Here is a 19,861-nt window from a genome sequence, read left to right on the forward strand (position 1 = left end):
CTGTCTGTCTGTCTGTCTGTCTCTGTCTATCTATCTATCTATCTATCTATCTATCTATCTATCTATCTATCTATCTATCTATCTATCTACAGTGGTGGAATTCAAATTAATTTACTACTGGTTCTATGGGCATGGCTTGGTGGGCGTGGCAAGGGGAGGGTAGTGAAAAATCCACATTCCCTCCCCACTCCTGGTGGGGGGGGAAAGAATATTGCAAAAACTCTATTCCCTCCCCACTCCTGGGGGGGAAGGATATTTCAAAAACTCCATTCCCTCCCCACTCCTGGGGGGGAAGGATATTGCAAACACTCCATTACCTTCCCACTCCTGGGGGAAGGATCCTGCAAAATCTCCATCCCCACCCACTCTGGGGCCAGCCCGAGGTGGTATTTGCTGGTTCTCCGAACTACTCAAAATTTCCGCTACCGGTTCTCCAGAACCTGCTGAATAGCACCCTCTGAGATAGATATACCCAGATAGCACAGGATATTTCAACTAGGTATTGTTGGTTACCTCTAATTGTCTACACTATATAAATGAGTGACTCAAAATAACAATAAGTATGAGTGCTACTATAGATTCCTGACCATGCTCCATGGTTAGCTGACTATAAGAATGTTTGAAATTTCCATTCTGATGAAAAGATTTTTCATTTTTTCAGCAACAAAAATTAATGCACACCCACAAACATAACTTATCAGTTTTACAGGTGCTTTTCTAAATTATATCCAAATTACACCTTTATTTTTAGTTATGTCACTGCATGTAATATCACCTGTAACTTAATTGACTAAACTTGTGCCTGAGAGAAATATGTGATCAGAATTTTCACCGAACCTACAAATCCACTAATATGGACTTTCCCGGCTGTTATGATTTGAATAACATCTGTTTGATGTTATTTGATGTTTGAATAAGTATACTGGTAATCTTGTCTTGTGCATTGATCATTCACACTTATTACAGTGATTACAAAGTAACTTTGCAACCAATCCTTCTATTTATAACCTTTGCATGTCTGAAAAGCAAAAGAAGGGGAAAGGAAAGGAAGTGACCTAGTGGTTAAGATGCTTGGTTTGTCAGCCCCAAAGTTTCGCAGTTTGAGACCCAGATAACGTATGGCAGGGTGAGTTCCTGTTCTTGCCCCAGCTCCTGCCAACCTAGCAGTTCAAAACTATGCACATGCAAGTAGACAAATAGGTACCACTTTGGTGGGGAGGTAACAGTGTTCTGTGCACTTCAATATATAATCATGCCGGCCACTTGACCAGGGATGGTATTCACTTACCTTCGCTAACGTTTCGCAAAAGTGAACAGGCGCGCCTTCCTCTGCGCATGCACAGGGCCTTCCGAGCATGCTCAGAGCATCAAAATCATGAATAAATGGGATGTGATTATGTCTGGGTGAGTGGGCGGAGCCTCCTGCAGCTGGATAGAACTGGCTGAATATTACCGCTGACCATGGAAGCATCTTCAGACAATGTTGGCTCCTTTGACCAGGAAATGGAAATGAGCGCTATCCTCTGGAGTTGGACATTACTGGTCTGGAGAAATATTTATCTTTTTTCTTACCTTATTAAAGCAAGGAAAACTGAAGTCAGATCAGAAGCACAGTTGTGGTTTCACTTAGAAACGAAGACTACTTTACTTCACTCTCAACCATACACGAGCACACAATAGATTTAAGCTTAATGTGAACTGCTCCAATCTTGATTGTAGAAAATATGACTTCTGTAACAGAGTTGTTAATGCTTGGAATAAACTTTTTTTTAATTTCTTTTTGTCACAACAGTATACACAAGCAATTGTCATAGATAAAACAACATATATTGAAGAATATATATATATATATATATATATATATATATATATATATATATATATGTATGTATGTATGTATGTATATATATGTAAAAAAATATGCATCAACTATATTAATTTGATACAATGAAGAGAACAATAGGACAGGAACGGTAGGCACTTTTGTGCTCTTATGCACGCCCCTTATAGTCCTCTTAGGAATGGGGTGAGGTCAATAGTAGACAGTTTTTGGTTGAAGATTTTGGGATTTTGAGTAGAGACTATGGAGTCAGGTAATGAGTTCCAAGCATTAACAACTCTGTTGCAGAAGTCATATTTTCTGCAATCAAGTTTGAAGCGGTTGACATTTAGCTTGAATCTATTTTTTGCTCTTGTAATATTGCGATTGAAGCTGAAGTAGTCTTTTATAGGAAGGATATTGCAATAGATGATTTTGTGTGTTAAACACAGGTCATGTCGAAGTCGACAGAGTTGTAAGTTTTCTAATCCCAGGATTTCAAGTCTGTTGGTATAAGGTATTTTGTTGTTTTCTTGACTACTTGACTCTGTGGTCTCTTCCCATAATCCCCAAAGCTTTAACCAAAGACTATCTACTATTGACCTCACCCCATTCCTAAGAGGTCTGTAAGGGGGGTGCATAAGAGCACCAGCGTGCCTACCGTCCCTCTCCTAATGTTCCCTTTGATTGTATCCAATTTGTATGGTTATTTCTTGCTCATATTTATATATACTGTTGTGTTTTGACAAACAAACAAACAAACAAACAAACAAACAAATAAATAAATAACTACTGGTTAACTACCAAGTCGCCAGTCCCAAGTGTGGTTGCCAAAGAAGGACTGTCTATATCTTGACTTTCCCATCTTGGATTTTGCCTATCTCTTTGAAAAAACTCTTGCTTTTGATCACAGATAGGCACTTCCTCAAATCGGAAATTTCCTATTTTAAGCAGGAAGAAGGCGGCATTGTTTTCACACCGCAGTACTTGAAAACAGCCTTGTGGCTAGTTTCGGAAGAACGTATGGAAATTTCCTCCAAGTTCTGGAGGCTTCTGATTTAGAAGGTGACAGGCCTTGAGTGGATTCATCACAAGAGATGAGTACAAAATACAGTCTGCTGTAGAATAAAATACCCTGCTATGCCTTTTGTTCTAAAACTGCTTTCCCGGCTGTGACATCAACTGCACCTTACATGCATGGATGGATGAATTTCCAACTGATAATGTCATTATATGTACAAAGAGATAAGCAGGCCAGAAACAGAGTTTAATCCTTGGAGGAAAACTCACATACACAGGCATTTCTTACCTATAGACGAAATAATATACTTTTCCTTTTCCTTTCTTTCTTCCTTGCTGCCATGAATTTATCCATCAGTTATAAATAATGGAAAGAATGCAATTCCTTCATTTTAACTACAATTTCATTTATAACACATAATGGTAATGGTTTTTTTGGGGTGGGGGGTGGTCTCATATATTGGCAAAGGTACTATCTAAGGTGTTTTAAAAAAAAAGAATGAGAATTTAATTTGCTTTTGTTGCAAGAGATCTGTATGCTTCCAAAGAGAGTCAGATCTTAAAGGCTGGATGGTCAAATAATAGGTACAGTGGTAGCACATTATAAATTGAAATAGAATAACGGAGTTGGAAGGGACATTGGAAGTCTTCTAGTCCAATCCCTTGCCTAGGCAGGAAACCCTGCACCACTTCAGACAAATGGTTATCCAATATCTTCTTAAAAACTTCCAGTGTTGGAACATTCACAACTTCTGGAGGAAAGTTGTTCCACTGATTAATTGTTCTCACTGTCCTCCTACTTTGTTCTGTCTGTGTTGAGTTCTCTTTAGAAATAAATCTTGGCACAGAGATGGTCGCGGCTTCTCGTTCTGTATAAACAGAAGCACCTGACGCAGTGTCAGGCTAAAGGGGAGCTCTCACCCTTCGATCCCCTGGTTAAATTTCAGGGGCTCCCGGGGAGCTCTACCCAAAACCTGACCACTCTTTCCTCCCCCTTCACCCGGGGGAGAGAATTCCAAACCGTTTGACAGCCCATTTACGCTGTCAGGGATGGTTTGACGAAACCCAGGGCAGACGATCCCAAAGGAACGTCCACGAAGCCTGCGTTGCCAACCGGAAGCCCAAGTCCACAAGTCTTAAAGGGACCAAGGTTGGAGACCCCTGGACTAGGGGATTAAAATCTGCAGGGACTCCTTTACCTTAATCACTTTAGAAAATCAATTAATTAAAATATGAGCCAGCAATGTGCAGCAACTGCCAAAAAAGCCAATACCGTTCTAGGCTGCATAAACAGAATCAAGTTGACGTGAAGTGTTAATACACTTCATAATGTCTTGGTAAGGCCACACTTGGAATACTGTATTCAGTTTTGGTCGCCAACATGTAAAAAAGATGCTGAGACTCTAGAAAGAGTGCAGAGAAGAGCAACAAAGAGGACTAGGGGACTGGAGGCTAAAACATATGAAGAACGGTTGCTGGAACTGGGTGTGTCTAGTTTGATGAAAAGGAAGACTAGGGGTGACATGACAGCAGTGTTTCAGGGGCTGCCTCAAAAAGAGGGAGTCAAGCTATTCTCCAAAGCACCTGAAGGCAGGACGAGAAGCAATGGGTGGAAACTAATCAAGGACAGAAGCAAATTAGAACTAAGGAGAAATTTCCTGACAGTTAGAACCATTAATAAGTGGAACAACTTGCCTCTTATCTGAAATGGTATAAGGTTTCCTGCCTAAGCAGAGGGTTGGACTAGAAGACCCCTAAAGTCCCTTCCAACTCTGTTATTCTATTCTATTCTATTCTATTCTATTCTATTTATTTCTGAATACTAATTGTTTGATTTTTTGTTCGATGGATAGCTAGCTAGCTAGCTAGCTAGCTAGCTAGGTAGGTAGGTAGGTAGGTAGGTAGGTAGGTAAGTAGGTAGAGCTTACAATAAAATTGTTTTTTTAAAAAAGCATACATAATATAAAACAAAATGTATCAGTGAGGCTTCATAAATAACTGCCAGCAAAACCTAGATAGGGGCCTGGTCACAACTCTGGGGCACCAAGCAAGATTAGACCAAGAAATGAACACTTTAGTCTAAGCAAACCTACATAGAATCTAAAACTCACATCTCCATATGTATTTTCAAAGTTTGTAAACTAATTTTATGGATCACAAAGTAATTGGAAATGATCTGAATCAAACTTTGATATTTGATTATGAGTGTGGAAAAATACGCTACAATATTTTCACCCTGAGCCTTTGAATCTGCGTTCTCAAAATCCGATTTTGAGATATAATAAAAGCAGTCACCAGAGATTAAAATGTTGCTTTGTACTCTAGTATGTGTATGTAGACATGATCAAAAAAAACACACAACCCCCCCCCAAAAAAAAAACAAAAAAACCCCACAACTACTTTTATATCACCAATGGTTCTCCAGTTATGCACTAGCAATTATAATTATAATTTATGGCTCTTTATAAAGAGACTTCTTCAAATATTCAGGAAAGCACAAACATAGTCTGAAATGAAGGTTATCTTCATTTTAGATCTAATTTTTCATCCTGATTTTGGTGGCTAATAAGAAAGCGATTCCACATTCTTCGAAGCTCATTGTGAACAATTACATCTCTCTCTCTCTCCCCCCTCTCTCTCCCCCCTCTCTCTTTCTCTCTTTTTCTTTTTCTCTCTCCCCCTCCCTCTTTCCCTCTCTCCCCCTCTCTCTTTCTCTCTCCCCTTTCTCTCTCCCTCTCCCTCTCCCTCCCCCCCACTCTCTTTCTCTTTTCTTTCTCCCCTCTCTCCCCTCTCTCCCCTCTCTGCCCCCTCTTCTCTCTCTCCCCATCCCTTCTCTCTTTCTCTCTCTCTCCCTTTCTCTCTCCCCTCTCCTCTCCCTCCCCTCTTTCTCTTTCTCTTTCTCTCTTCCCCTCTCTCTCCCCTCTCTCTCTCTCTCCCCCTCTCTCCTTCCCACTTTCTCTCTCTCTCTGTGTGTAGGAGGAAAGCATAGTAGTATTCAGTGTCTTAAAGTGCTTTCAGAAAGAAGTATAATTTATTTTAGCGTTTACTGAATGCAACTCCTACTAATATAACTGGCGGTGATTAAAGTAGGCGTCTGGTTCATTAGGGGGAAAAAAGGAATACATGGTGGGAAATTCTGAAACCTGTAACAAATAATGTGCTTTAATTTAATACTGAACCTTTCATAATCAGCACAACCAGTTAGTAAAATGATCCAGCAAATGGCAAGGACATATTAAAATAATGGAAATGAAGAGGAAGAAACTTGGCTCTTCAAGATAACTTGAACTAATATTAAAAGCAAGCAAAACCAAGCTGACAGTTATTGGATTAACCCTTTCTTTGTGCATTCTTCTTCTTATTATTCATAATTTCATTTCTTTTGAGCATTCTATTGACTCTTTTGCAACTTGTTCAATTAATTTTAACAGTTAATTTCTGCTGCTAAAATAAAGGATCTAAATATTGGTCTTTTCTCAACGTGCATTTCTTAACATAACATAACATCAGAGTTGGAAGGGACCTTGGAGGCCTTCTAGTCCAACCCCCTGCCCAGGCAGGAAACCCTACACCATCTCAGTCAGATGGTTATCCAACATTTTCTTAAAAAATTCCAGTGTTGGAGCATTCACAACTTCTGCAGGCAAGTCGTTCCACTTATTAATTGTTCTAACTGTCAGGAAATTTCTCCTTAGTTCTAAGTTGCTTCTTTCTTTGATCAGTTTCCACCCATTGCTTCTTGTTCTACCCTCAGGTGCTTTGGAGAACAGCCCGACTCCCTCTTCTTTGTGGCAACCCCTGAGATATTGGAACACAGCTATCATGTCTCCCCTAGTCCTTCTTTTTGTTAAACTAGACATACCCAGTTCCTGCAACCGTTCTTCATATGTTTTATCCTCCAGTCCCCTAATCATCTTTGTTGCTCTTCTCTGCACTCTTTCTAGAGTCTCAACATCTTTTTTACATCGTGGCAACCAAAACTGGATGCAATATTTCAAGTGTGGCCTTACCAAGGCATTATAAAGTGGTACTAACACTTCACGTGATTCTTATACATACAGCAGTCACGGTGACGGGCCATTGTTTATAATATAATAAAAGGCTGCCTCTAAATAATTGTCTATTGATATCATAGCATCCAATGGATTCTTTGAACACAGTTTGTCCAGGGGACAAAAATCTATCCCATCTATATTTTTATTGCATTTGTGCTTCTTCACAATATTTTATAATCCAATAAGTGCTATAAGTAAATTCATCTATTTATTTGCATTGGGATTACAACTGATTATATTATAGTACATGCACCAACTAGACAGAACTGCTTTGTCTAAAAAAATTGACAAATAAAAAAAAAAATTCCTCAAGTAACATGTTAATTAATCTCACCTTTACCCTCTAACTTTCAGGAGAAAAAGAATGAAAGATATTTTAAAAGTCTGGAATCGAAATATAAAATTTGATTAGAAAGTTCAACACCACTAAGGCTGAAAATGACGCCTCATTCTACCAATTTCACGCATAAATAACATAGACATTTTCATTATTTCAGTCCACGTAACTTGACTAATATATGATGTGGTTTGATTTAAATCATAATTTAATTTCGATGTTTTAATCAAATTAATTCAGATTGCCAAATTAGATCCAACAAATCAAGTTGATCTGTGCAAAAACGTTGATCTGATTTTGGAACAAACGTTATTCAAAGTTGATGAATTGGTTCAAGAGCACCATAAATGGCTCAAAGTTGGATTTGAAATAGTGATTCAGTCTGAATGTTAATTTCATTCCGAAATACTACTGAATTACTTTCAAATCAACTCTCCAGATGAAGCCCTTTATACAAGTTAGTGCTAGTAAAATAGAAATGCTATGTGTAAATAAAACAAGATTATTTTACCCTTATTATGACAAAAAATAAATTCTGTATAAGATCTTAATAAGTACTGTGGTTTTGTTCTTTGCAAATTGCTAAATTTGGCATCATATATTTTTTTCTCTACTCAAAAAGGAATATTGTTCCCACAATTACTTTTGGTATTCTGTGACACTACCATTTCTATTAATTATTAAATTTTGGTCCGATTATAAATTCTTTTTCTTTGTTCCTCCTGAATCAATCTAGTTGTTGCTTACTCCTATAAGATTTCTTCCTGTAACAAATGATATGCTGTCACAATATTATATTTCATGTGATGAAAACAGGCATCTAACTAAAATTATATCCATTACATCTGAACATGTCATAAAAAGCAATGGAAAACAGACTGTAATGATAACAATTTCTTCATACGAGCAATGCTAACAACTGACAATAGGACTTGAAAATTATGGTGGAGTTATTCTGTCTTTTCTTTTTTTAACATTAATATCTGGTAAATACAATTTCACCCTGATGTACATATATGCACACCACAGAGAGAGAGGGAGGGGGGAGAGATTATCAGTATGACTTCACTGCACAAGGCTGCCATTTTGGGAAGTCCCGTAATACTTAGTTCAACAATCACCCACACAAGCACACAAATTCCACTTTTTCATTCGCCCATAATGTCTTCAATCAAGGAAGTCCAGCTTCATTAGCAGGCAATATGGTAATCATCATGCAAATTGGACAGGAGGGAAATGTTATCACAAAAGAGAAAGAGATTGATTTTATTCCACAGCAAATCCTCTTGAGTTTTCTTTTTGGTTTTTTTTCCTTTTTTTTTTTATCTACATGAGCTGTGCATAAGGTTAACTATGAGTCTGTCATTTGCACCTCTATAACTGTCTGGTTCGGTTCTGCAACCCAACAAGAAAGACACAGACTTCAGAGGATAATTAGAACTGCAGAAAAAATAATTGCTACCAACCTGCCTTCCATTGAGGACCTGTATACTGCACGAATCAAGAAGAGGGCCGTGAAAATATTTACAGACCCCGCGCATCCTGAATATAAACTGTTTCAAACCCTACCCTCAAAACGACGCTATAGAGCACTGCACACCAGAACAACTAGACACAAGAACAGTTTTTTCCCGAAGGCCATCACTCTGCTAAACAAATAATTCCCTCAACACTGTCAAACTATTTACTAAATCTGCACTACTATTAATCTTCTCATAGTTCCCATCACCAATCTCTTTCCACTTATGACTGTATGACTGTAACTTTGTTGCTGGTAATCCTTATGATTTATATTGATATATTGACCATCAATTGTGTTGTAAATGTTGTACCTTGATGAAGGTATCTTTTCTTTTATGTACACTGAGAGCATATGCACCAAGACAAATTCCTTGTGTGTCCAATCACACTTGGCCAATAAAAAATTCTATTCTATTCTAGTCTAGTCTAGTCTTATAACTTTTAAGAAACAAATCCACATACCCGTGTCGTCAATTATGTCATCGAATATCATAAAATACACATGAAACTGCAATAAGGATATGTTGAAAATTGTGGCAATTGCTATTATAAATCATTATTTCTTTTTTGCACTTATTCTGAGAAAACGTTCTGCTATGGAGTGTCATGCAAATAGTGTCGAAGTTAGGGAAAAAGAAATTCATATTTCAGACCAATATATGTAGGTGTCGAGTTCAAACTAGATACTTTATTGATCCCAGACTGGCAGTTTGCTCCTGGAAAGACTAGACAAGGTTCAATGGACTTCAAAGAGGAGGTCAAGACCTTGCCTTCTTCATCTACACAACAGTTCTAGACTGATCCCATCCTTGACCCCTGCTCCCATGCTTGACCCCTGCTCCCAAGAGTCTCTGATGTTATCATCAGAAGCAGGGCAATAGGGCGAATAAGTTATATTGCTCACTTACACCACCACCCCAATTCTCTATTGATTTTAAGTCAGAGAAATCTATTAGTAAGGGCCTCTGGTGGCTCAACAGATTAATGCAGTCTGTTATTAACACAGCTGCTTGCAATTACTGCAGGTTCAAGTCCCACCAGGCCCAAGGTTGATTCAGCCTTCCATCCTTTATAAGGTAGGTAAAATGAGGACCCAGATTGTTGGGGGCAATAAGCTGACTTTGTATATAATATACAAATGGATGAAGACTATTGCTTAACACAGTGTAAGCCGCCCTGAGTCTTCGGAGAAGGGCGGGATATAAATGCAAATAATAAAAAAAAAGTAAGCAAGGGAGTAACTATCAATTTTTAGTCAGGAAAATCCAGCAAGGGGGGTTTTCTATCCAGTAGGTCTTTTTTTTCTTCTTAAAAAGGTAAAGGTAAAGGTTCCCCTTGCACAAATGTGCTAGTTGTTCCTGACTCTAGGGCGTGGTGCTCATCTCCATTTCAAAGCCGAAGAGTGAGCACTGTCCAAAGACGTCTCCATGGTCATGTGGCTGGCATGACTAAACACCAAAGGTGCACGGAACGCGATTACCTTCCTACCAAAGGTGGTCCCTATTTTTCTACTTGCATTTTTTAAGTGCTTTTGAACTGCTAGGTTGGCAGAAGCTGGGACAAGTAACGTTACGCGGCACTAGGGATTTGAACCACTGAACTGCCGACCTTTTGATCGACAAGTTCAGCTTCTTAGCCACTGAGCCTTAATTTAATTTAATTTAATTTAATTGAAGCCTTAATTTGATGGGTACAGAATTTGCTTTGGAAGTCCTTTCAAACCATGACTGGAGTGATATGTTACAGTAGATATTTATCAATGCAACCTCAACAGACAATGGGTGCATGAGGGTATGCCATTGTGATTGTGCAGTCTACTATTCTAATAATCTTCAAGCTCCTTGACTTCCAAGGTTTCAACTAAACGCCAAGAAAAGTCATTGGGAGATATCTCCTACTTTCCAAAATGGAGTGGTTCTACTCTCACTTCTCAGTTGGGAGTCTTATGCTCAAAACGTTTTGGAAAGGATTTTTTTTTTTTAAAAAAAAGCAACAGATCCGAGTTTTCCATCTATAAATTCGATGAAGAATTCAAATTAAGTTTCCTCCCAGCTCAGGTAAGGTATCTATTTTTTTTCCATTAAAGTTCACATTCTTGTTGTATTATGATTAGTTTCCTAAAATGTACTCTACATCGGACTCTTTTTAAAAGTAATTTTAGAAATCACACTTGATTACAAAATCCAGATGCCCGTTGATAGCATCTGTGAGAGTTGCATGAGGATGGCTGTTTCTTTGCTAAAACTGCAGAAAGCAATTAAGACTGTCAGTTTCCAATAAACTCTCATGAAAGAAGATGCAACTCAATTGGAGGAACAGCTCAGGGGGATATGGATTTAGTCTGACTCCATCAAGTCTTGTATTTCTGCGTTGACTTATTTTCTAGAGTTCTTTTTTTCCTTCTTCTTCTTCTTCTCAGACAGAAGCTGCCTAGAATCTTTGTAACTGGAAGCAGATAAAAATAAATGAGTATCATAGACACTGAAACTTTTAAAGTGGGTTCTAATTTATCAGTAACTATAAGGCATGGTGATGTATTTTAAGAGAATAAATCTGTGTTTTGAAATGTACTACAGTTCAAATTTGATGTCCTTCCAAGGTTTGAGTGGAGCTTAAACACTATTATTAGCCTACCATAGTAAGGTGTTTATTACATATACAGTGTGTGTGTGTGTGTGTGTGTGTGTGTGTGTGTGTGTGTGTTTTCATGTATGGAATAATGTGCAATTCTACCCATAAGGATTTATATATTACTAATTACTTTTCCCCCTTTCTCTGGTGTCTGTGACTCTGGAGTGGTCAAAATCTGGAAGAGAATTTTGATTAGTTCAAGGAGTTACTGGAGGGAAAGCTAATCTTTCATCTATAATGTAATAATACATGATGGTGAAAGTTTAACATTGAACCTTACTACATATATATAGTTTCTCTCTGCATCTCTCTCTCTGCATCTCTCTCTCTGCATCTCTCTCTCCCACCCACCCCCTCTCTCTCATCTATCTATGATCTATTGATCTATCTCCAGAGGCCTATGATATGGAGAGATACCATATTTACAGACCCCTCACATCCTGGACATAAACTGTTTCAACTCCTACCCTCAAAATGACACTATAGAGCACTGCACACCAAAACAACTAGACCCAAGAACAGTTTTTTCCCGAATGCCATCACTCTGCTAAACAAATGTTAAACTATTTACTAAGTCTGCACTACTATTAATCTTCTCATCATTCCTATCACCAATCTCCTCCCATTTATGACTGTATGAGAATAACCTTGTTGCTTGTATCCTTACAATTTATATTGTTTCCTAATTGCTTATTTGTACCCTATGAGTATCATTAAGAGTTGTATGATTCTTGATGAATGTATCTTTTCTTTTATGTACACTGAGAGCATATGCACCGAGACAAATGCCTTGTGTATCCAATCACACTTGGCCAATAAAGAATTCTATAAAATTCCATATGTAATTTTGAACTTATTGAACATTAATATTGTCATCTAGTATATCCGAGCATGAACCTCAAATTGGAATTTTTAAGACTCAAGTCCTGTGTCATCTTTCTAATCCTGACTCAATTTCTATGAAGATTATTTTATTCTCTAATAATAATGCCTATGTTGTGCCTCGCCCACCCCCCTCTCCGCAGCCGGGCCCCTCCCATCTCCTGCTATCTCAGCCAGAGACTGATAGTGAAGACGAATGACCTGGCATGCCTCCAGCCCCCAGCCCTGGCACCATGCCCGGACAGACTGAACAAACAAACCTCCCTCCTATAGCATGTGAGCATGATGAGCATGAAGCCAGCCACGAGCTAGAATTGCCGGCAGCTGGGCAGGAAGACGAAGGGTGGACAGATCCCCGCTTCTGGAGAATGGAGAGGCGACGTCAGCAAAAGGAAGGGAGGGGCAGGCCTGGATAAGTGCTGAGTCATGGAGCCACACCCCATGGCCTATATAAAGGATCTGCTTTCTGGCATTCTCTGAGTCAGGCAAAGTCTCATCTGGTTGCTGAAGTCACATCTTGGAATCCTGCCTGCCCTGAGAACTCTGACAGGAATTTGGCAAAGCTGCAGAGGCTTCGTGGCCACGCTTGATACAGACTTCCCAGACCCGGCTGTCAGAGGAGGAGTGGGACACGACAGCCTCGGTAGGTAAAACAGAGTGGTAAAATAAGAGCATAAGAGCACCAGCGTGCCTACCGTTCTTGTCCTAATGTTTCCTTTAGTTGTATTTATTTTATGTTTTCAATTTATGCTTATATATATTATTTAATATGTATTTGACAAAATAAATAAATAAATAAATAAATAAATACATGGACTCTCTTCATGGCTGATGTTGTTCTCTATTGTAGAATTCATCCTCGGAGCTTCATCCTAATTTTATTTTTGGGAATATTTAAATTTCTACCTTGCTTTGCATCTGTCGCATAAAGAGGCCATTCCTGGATATTTTGGTATAAGAAATGTCCTTCCTATTCGATTTTTGGAAGCGGCCAGCCTTTAGTAGACAGTTTTATTTCGTGTTGTAGATTGCTATAAAGTTGGGAAACTGGAATCCACCTTAACATTGCGGTTAACTTATTTTTAATGCTTCTGTTTGCTAGCTTTAGCTGTGTTTCCCTATCCACCAGCACCACCAAGTGGTCAGAGGTGGTATTTTTCTGGCTCCTTTGGGTTCCTTTTCTCCATTCTCTCGCCTCTCCAAGCTGATGTTGAAAGCTCAGAAGGTTCTGCCAAGAAATGAACAGATGGTGACCCTGGCTGCAATCTCATTTTACTAGTATATATGCAGGATTCAATTTATTAGTAAAAATGACGACATTAGGCTGCAGTGTGTTGCCAGAGTTCTATTCAACACAAGAGGCATTTTCTCCTGAATGAAAATGCATGGAGTATTATTTCTGCACGGTTAGAATTTTTGCCCTTGTGCGCAGCGAAAATTGAGAAGGCAAACCAAGTGATCTTCAGAAAATACGATGCCAAAATTAAAATAGAATAGAATTTTTATTGGCCAAGTGTGATTGGACACACAAGGAATTTGTCTTGGTGCATATGCTCTCAATGTACATAAAAGAAAAGATACGTTCATCAAGGTACAACATTTACAACACAATTGATGGTCAGTATATCAATATAAATCATAAGGATTGCCAGCAACAAGTTACAGTCATACAGTCATAAGTGGAAGGAGATGGGTGATGGGAACTATGAGAAGATTAATAGTAGTGCAGATTTAGTAAATAGTTTGACAGTGTTGAGGGAATTATTTGTTTAGCAGAGTGATGGCCTTCGGGAAAAAAGTGTTCTTGTGTCTTGTTGTTCTGGTGTGCAGTGCTCTATAGCATCGTTTTGAGGGTAGGAGTTGAAACAGTTTATGTCCTGGATGTGAGGGATCTGTAAATATTTTCACGGCCCTCTTCTTGATTCGTGCAGTATACAGGTCCTCAATGGAAGGCAGGTTGGTAGCAATTATTCTAAAAGGATAGAAGGAAAGGAATCATGTTAGGTAATGTTAAGAATGGAAGACAGGAGGGGAAGAGATCAAGAGACGGGTTTCAGCAAGTTCTTTGACCAGTTCTGGAGAACCGGTAGTGGAAATTTTGAAAAGTTCAGAGAACCGGTATTAAAAATTCTGACTGGCCCTGCCCCATCTATTCTCTGCCCCCTGAGTCCCAGCTGATCGGGAGGGAATGGAGATTTTGCAGTAACCTTCCCCTGGATTGGGGAGGGAATGGAGATTTTACAGTATCCTCCCCCTGCCATGCCCACCAAGCCACGCCCACCAAGCTTCACCCACAGAACCGGTAGTAAAAAAATTTGAAACCCACCACTGGAGAGATCCGAGACAAGTCACTTTTTTCTAGAAACACTTAGAACTACAGTCTCCTCTTTTCGTTTAGAAATTTCCATATAGGATTAGACTTTGGGAGCCATTTCAGTAATCAGTCCGTATGATCCTGCTATCCTCTGAAATGACTTCTCATGCTGAATGAAAATGACAGAGCCAATTATACAATAGTTTATACTGCTATTGTTTTCACTCAATCTCTCCAAAGCTGTTTCAAGTGAGTTTATAGATGAAGAGTGTCAAAATCAAGGCCTGCGGGTCGCATGCGTCCTGCAGGATGCTTAGATCTGGCCCACGGGGCTATCTTGGAAACAGCAAAGGACTGGGCCGTTGTTAGAATATTCATGACTGGGAAAGACATGGTAACAAGGTCAGCCAATGAATAGGCATAGCAACTAAATCAGCCAATGGGAGCTGAAACAGAACTGAGTCTATGCTGAGAATTGAAACCGAAACTAAGCAGTCTGTGCAAACTAGTGGTTGTTTTTTTTTTTTTTTTTGGTTTTTTTGTTTACATTTATATCCCACCCTTCTCCGAAGACTCAGGGTGGCTTACACTATGTTAGCAATAGTCTTCATTCTATTTGTATATTTATATACAAAGTCAATTTATTGCCCCCAACAATCTGGGTCCTCATTTTACCTACCTTATAAAGGATGGAAGGCTGAGTCAACCTTGGGCCTGGTGGGACTAGAACCTGCAGTAATTGCAGGCTGCTGCTGTTAATAACAGACTGCATTAGCATTCTGAGCCACAGAGTGTGTGAGCTTGTCTGCTCTGCTGAAATGAAACTAACTGTTCTCTCCTGCCTTGTGTTGTAACTGCTACTACGTTGAAGAAGAACCTGTATTAATATTGTAAATACTTCATCTGTTATTATGTATATAAAGAAGTTAATGAATCCAGCTGAATCAGTTATCTGTGTGTGCTTCTGGATTTGATTTTTGCAATAAATTCTGATAGCCGCAATGCCTCTCCCAGTGAAAACCGTCATAAGTCACATTTTTCAGTGCCGTTGTAACTTGGAACAGTGACTAAATGGACTGTTGTAAGATGACGACTACCTATATCCTTGCCCTCTTCAGTATATGGATAATCTTTGGCATTTTATGAAATTCCTGGAGGAGTCAAATGCGGGAAGAGAACCCTGAACATGGGGAGTGAATGGCAGGTTCTACCTGACACAGAAGCTTTGCAGATACCTGTGTGTTGATACCTGGTTTTGACCAGCACTTTGAATTGTGAATTTGGATGACCTGCAAAAAGACTAAGCCATTCCCAAACAATGTTGTTTTGGTGCCTGACCTTTGACAAAGTTGTGCAAGGTAGATGAGACACCTTCTCTAGGTTATGAACGAGGATGAATATGACTGTTGTGACTTGTCCTCCCTCCTCTCCTCAGCCGGGCCCCTCCCGTCTCCAACCGGGCCTGTTATCAGACTCCAAGTCTAATAATGAAGATGAACGTCCTGTCATGCCTCCAGCCCCCGGGCCTGGCCCCATGCCCGGAGACGATTCCAGGAGTGGAAGGAGAAGCCCGATAAATCTCACTCATACAGCATGTGTTCCTTTGGCTCAGCCATCACAGCAGGAAAACAGCCAGGTATTGGAATTGCTCGGGCCTACTCCTTCTGACCCCTCCCTTTCCCAAAAGCTGCCAGCAGATCCAGCTGAAGATAATTCAGTTTGGGAGGACCCTCGCTTCCGGAGATCTGAGAGGCAATGCTAGCAGAAGGAAGGGAGGGGCAGGCCTGGATAAATGCTGAGTCATGGAGCCACACCCCACAGCCTATATAAAGGACCTGCTTTTGGCATTCCAACCTTAAGTCAAGCAAAGTCTTATCGAGTTTGCTGATACCGGACCCTATCGCTGAAGTCACAACTTGAACTCCTGCCTGCCCTGAGAAACCTCGGAGGAACTTGGCAAGCTGCAGACGCTTCGTTGCCAAATTGGTTATGGACTTCCTTGACTCGTTCGTCGGAGTGGGGGGTGGGACACGACAATGACAAAGAAGCCCTGCTAATATTGCAACTGCCAATAACCCTCTTACAACCCTGTCTGACTTTGCCAATAGCCTTAGCAGTAGATTACTGTCACAGATTCATTGGGGGTGGGGAGGGTGTAACATCACCTCAGGTTAAAAGCAGGTTCTGATAACAGAAACCCTGCTTGGGCAGGAACAGTTGGGAAACGAAGTTTAAGAAAATCAGTCAAAAGCTTTTGAGACTCCGGTGCAGATGATTTTTCGATCGCATTTTTTAACTTGTGGTAAAAGTCAAGCCTCCCCTTGGGGTGCGCAGATGGGTCTCTGAACCATATGGCACAATAACCTCTTTGCTAGAAGATTGATACGGCAGTTCTTTCTTTTCAACGGAAAAGTACTGTGGATGAATCGCCTCCTTGTACCATTCTGCTAGGAGAATTCCGTTAGCGTTAGTCCAAGAAATAAATAAAAATTGGTCCTATTTTTTTTCCAAGCAGCTCTTCCACACTACCGAAGCAAATTAAAACATTCAGGGTACTTTGCATTGCGTGCGATAGAAGCAGCTGACATTGAGTTCATGAATGAATAAGCAGTAGCCAACATCTGGTTGAAAATATTCCCTTCCTGATATGTTCAACTTCAGTCGCTCCTCATACATTGTTATTACCTTGTCTTAGAGGGGCGGAAAAAAAGATTGGAGGTGAATGTTCCAATTCAAATTCTTAGCCATTCAATTACTTAATGGGAGTTTCTCAGATTTAAAAGCCAACGTGGAATGGAATGTCTATTAAACCCAGAAGTGGTATTCAGTAGGTTCTGACCAATTCTGGAGAACTGGTAGCGGAAATTTTGAGTAGTTCAGAGAACCGGTAAATACCATCTCTGACTGGCCCCGCCTCCATCTATTCTCTGCCTCCCAAGTCCCAGCTGATCGGGAGGAAATGGGGATTTTACAGTATCCTTCCCCTGCCATGCCCAACAAGCCATGCTACGCCCACCAAGCCACGCCCACAGAACCAGTAGTAAAAAAAATTGAATCCCACCTCTAATACAGCCATACAGTATACTGTAATTCTAAGATTTTAGTCTTTACCACTAGCATTTTGAAATCGCTAAACCTATTCAGCTTTTCTACTTCACAGGCTATTTGCAGAGAGCAAATTTCAGACAAAGGAGTCATCAGAAAACCCTTTAAACTTCATTTTCCACAGTTGAAAATGAATCATCACATCAAATCTGGTAGACATCAGTTATGGCTGAACTTCCCAGTCATCAGTTATGGCTGGACTTTCCAGTCATGCAACATTTGAATAATCAAGGTATGGTCCTGCCTATATCATTGCCTCATTTCAACCTCTTCAACAATTGAAGATCAGCTAAGATGAGAGAAGAGTGGCTCATTAGCTAGGTGGGAACAATGGCTTGATATGCATTTTAATCAGTGGTGAAATTCAATTTTTTTTTATTACTGTTTCTGTGGGCATGGCAGGGGAAGGATACTGCAAAATCTCCATTCCCACCCCCACACCAGGGGAAGGATATTGCAAAATCTCCCTTCCCACCCCATTCTGGGGCCAGCCAGAGGTGGTATTTGTCGGTTCTCTGAACTACTCAAAATTTCCACTATCGGTTCTCCAGAACCTGTCAGAACCTGTTGGATTTCACCCCAATTTTAATGTAAAATTTATTTAAACAGACTGGTCGCAAATTCCTTTGACAGGTGCCCTGAATTGGCACCAAGCCAGTGTGTGCTTAGGACCACCAATTAAGGAAATGCAGCCTCTTAGCATGTCAAGCACCCAAGCACACGCACATAAGACTACACACACCAACACGCATACGTAAGGGAAGCTCTGTCTGTTTAAAAATTAGGGGTTATAACAGCTTGTCTTGTCATCGCAAAAAGTTATTTTAGAATATGATAATGCTGTGCGGTAGACTTTGGGAGGGAAGGCTGGAACCACAACTGAGGAATATCATGTTTTCCCTCCCAGCAATGCTATTTTGTATAAACATTCCCTGTTCTGTCCTCACTAAGCATTAGTCTGTGTGCAGCTTAACATGCAGCTACACCCACCTATCCTCCAATAAAACAGACCGTGTGCATAGATCTGGATGCTTTATTTAAAGAACAGGATATGGTGAAACTGGGGAAAACAGGAATACATACTGTACAATGAGAGCCAATAGTTGGGGGTGTGTTGTGTCTGCACCCCCCGAGCCGGGCCTCCTGCCAGAAAGTGACTTGGAAAGTGAGGGGGAAGGGCCATCAGGACTTACCTCGGGAGCACCGGCTTCCCTGGCTCAGCTTCAGGAGCCAGAGGGAGGCCAGGTGGAAGAGATAACGAGGCCTCCGTCTCCTGACTCTTTCCCCCCCCCAGGCCATGCCTCCAGACCCAGCTGATGGCAATCAGGCCTGGCTGGGCCCTAGGTTTTGTAGGCAGGAGAGGCGGGAACAACAGAAGCAGGGGTGGGGCAGCCTAGGAAGTGCTGAGTCATGGAGCCACACCCCACAGGATATAAAGGCAGCAAGACCTGCTGTGCCTCTTCGTAGCAGGCAAATTAACTGCTTAACTAAGAGCTGAAGTACTGTTTGTTCCTGGGTGACTCATCGGCTTTGAGGAAGATAACAGAGACACTTGGCAGACGCTCGCTAGTTTGCTGCCAGAGCTGATAGTGCCGGCTAATTAAGCCATCACTCGGATGGAGGCGAGGGGGGACAGAACAGGGTGTTACTTGGAACCCTGACAACAAGATAGATAGTATTGAGTTACTGCTGAACACAACAATTAATAAATATAAGTAATATAAATCTCACCAGCGATGCTCTGTGTGTAGGATGTGGGTTTGTCCTTGGATAACCCTGTGCCACAGGTTAAGATGGATTCTTCTTTGTGCTTCCGACTTCTCCAAACGCTAAAGAAAATGGAGTCTCGCTTCCCAGCATACACTTGTTTTGAGAGTGTGGGCTGATGAGGTGGGGTCAGCTTCAAACTGACCTGAGAGTGTGGGCTGATGAGGTGGGGCTTTGGACCACGTCGTGCCGATGCGGCCTCTGACCCGGCGCTGCTCTCGACCGGCTCCTTGGTTTACTGAGGAGCTGAGAGAGATTAAGCGCCGGAGAAGATGCCTAGAGAGTGCCTGGAGGGCCAGCCACTCCGAATCTGACCAAACACTAGTACGGTCACATATTCAGACCTATCTAGTGGCAATAAGGATGGCGAAGCAAGTATACTTCGCCGCCCTTATAGCATCGGCAGATAA

Source organism: Ahaetulla prasina, chromosome 5 (genome assembly GCF_028640845.1).
Source record: "Ahaetulla prasina isolate Xishuangbanna chromosome 5, ASM2864084v1, whole genome shotgun sequence".
In the NCBI taxonomy this organism is placed as follows: domain Eukaryota; kingdom Metazoa; phylum Chordata; class Lepidosauria; order Squamata; family Colubridae; genus Ahaetulla; species Ahaetulla prasina.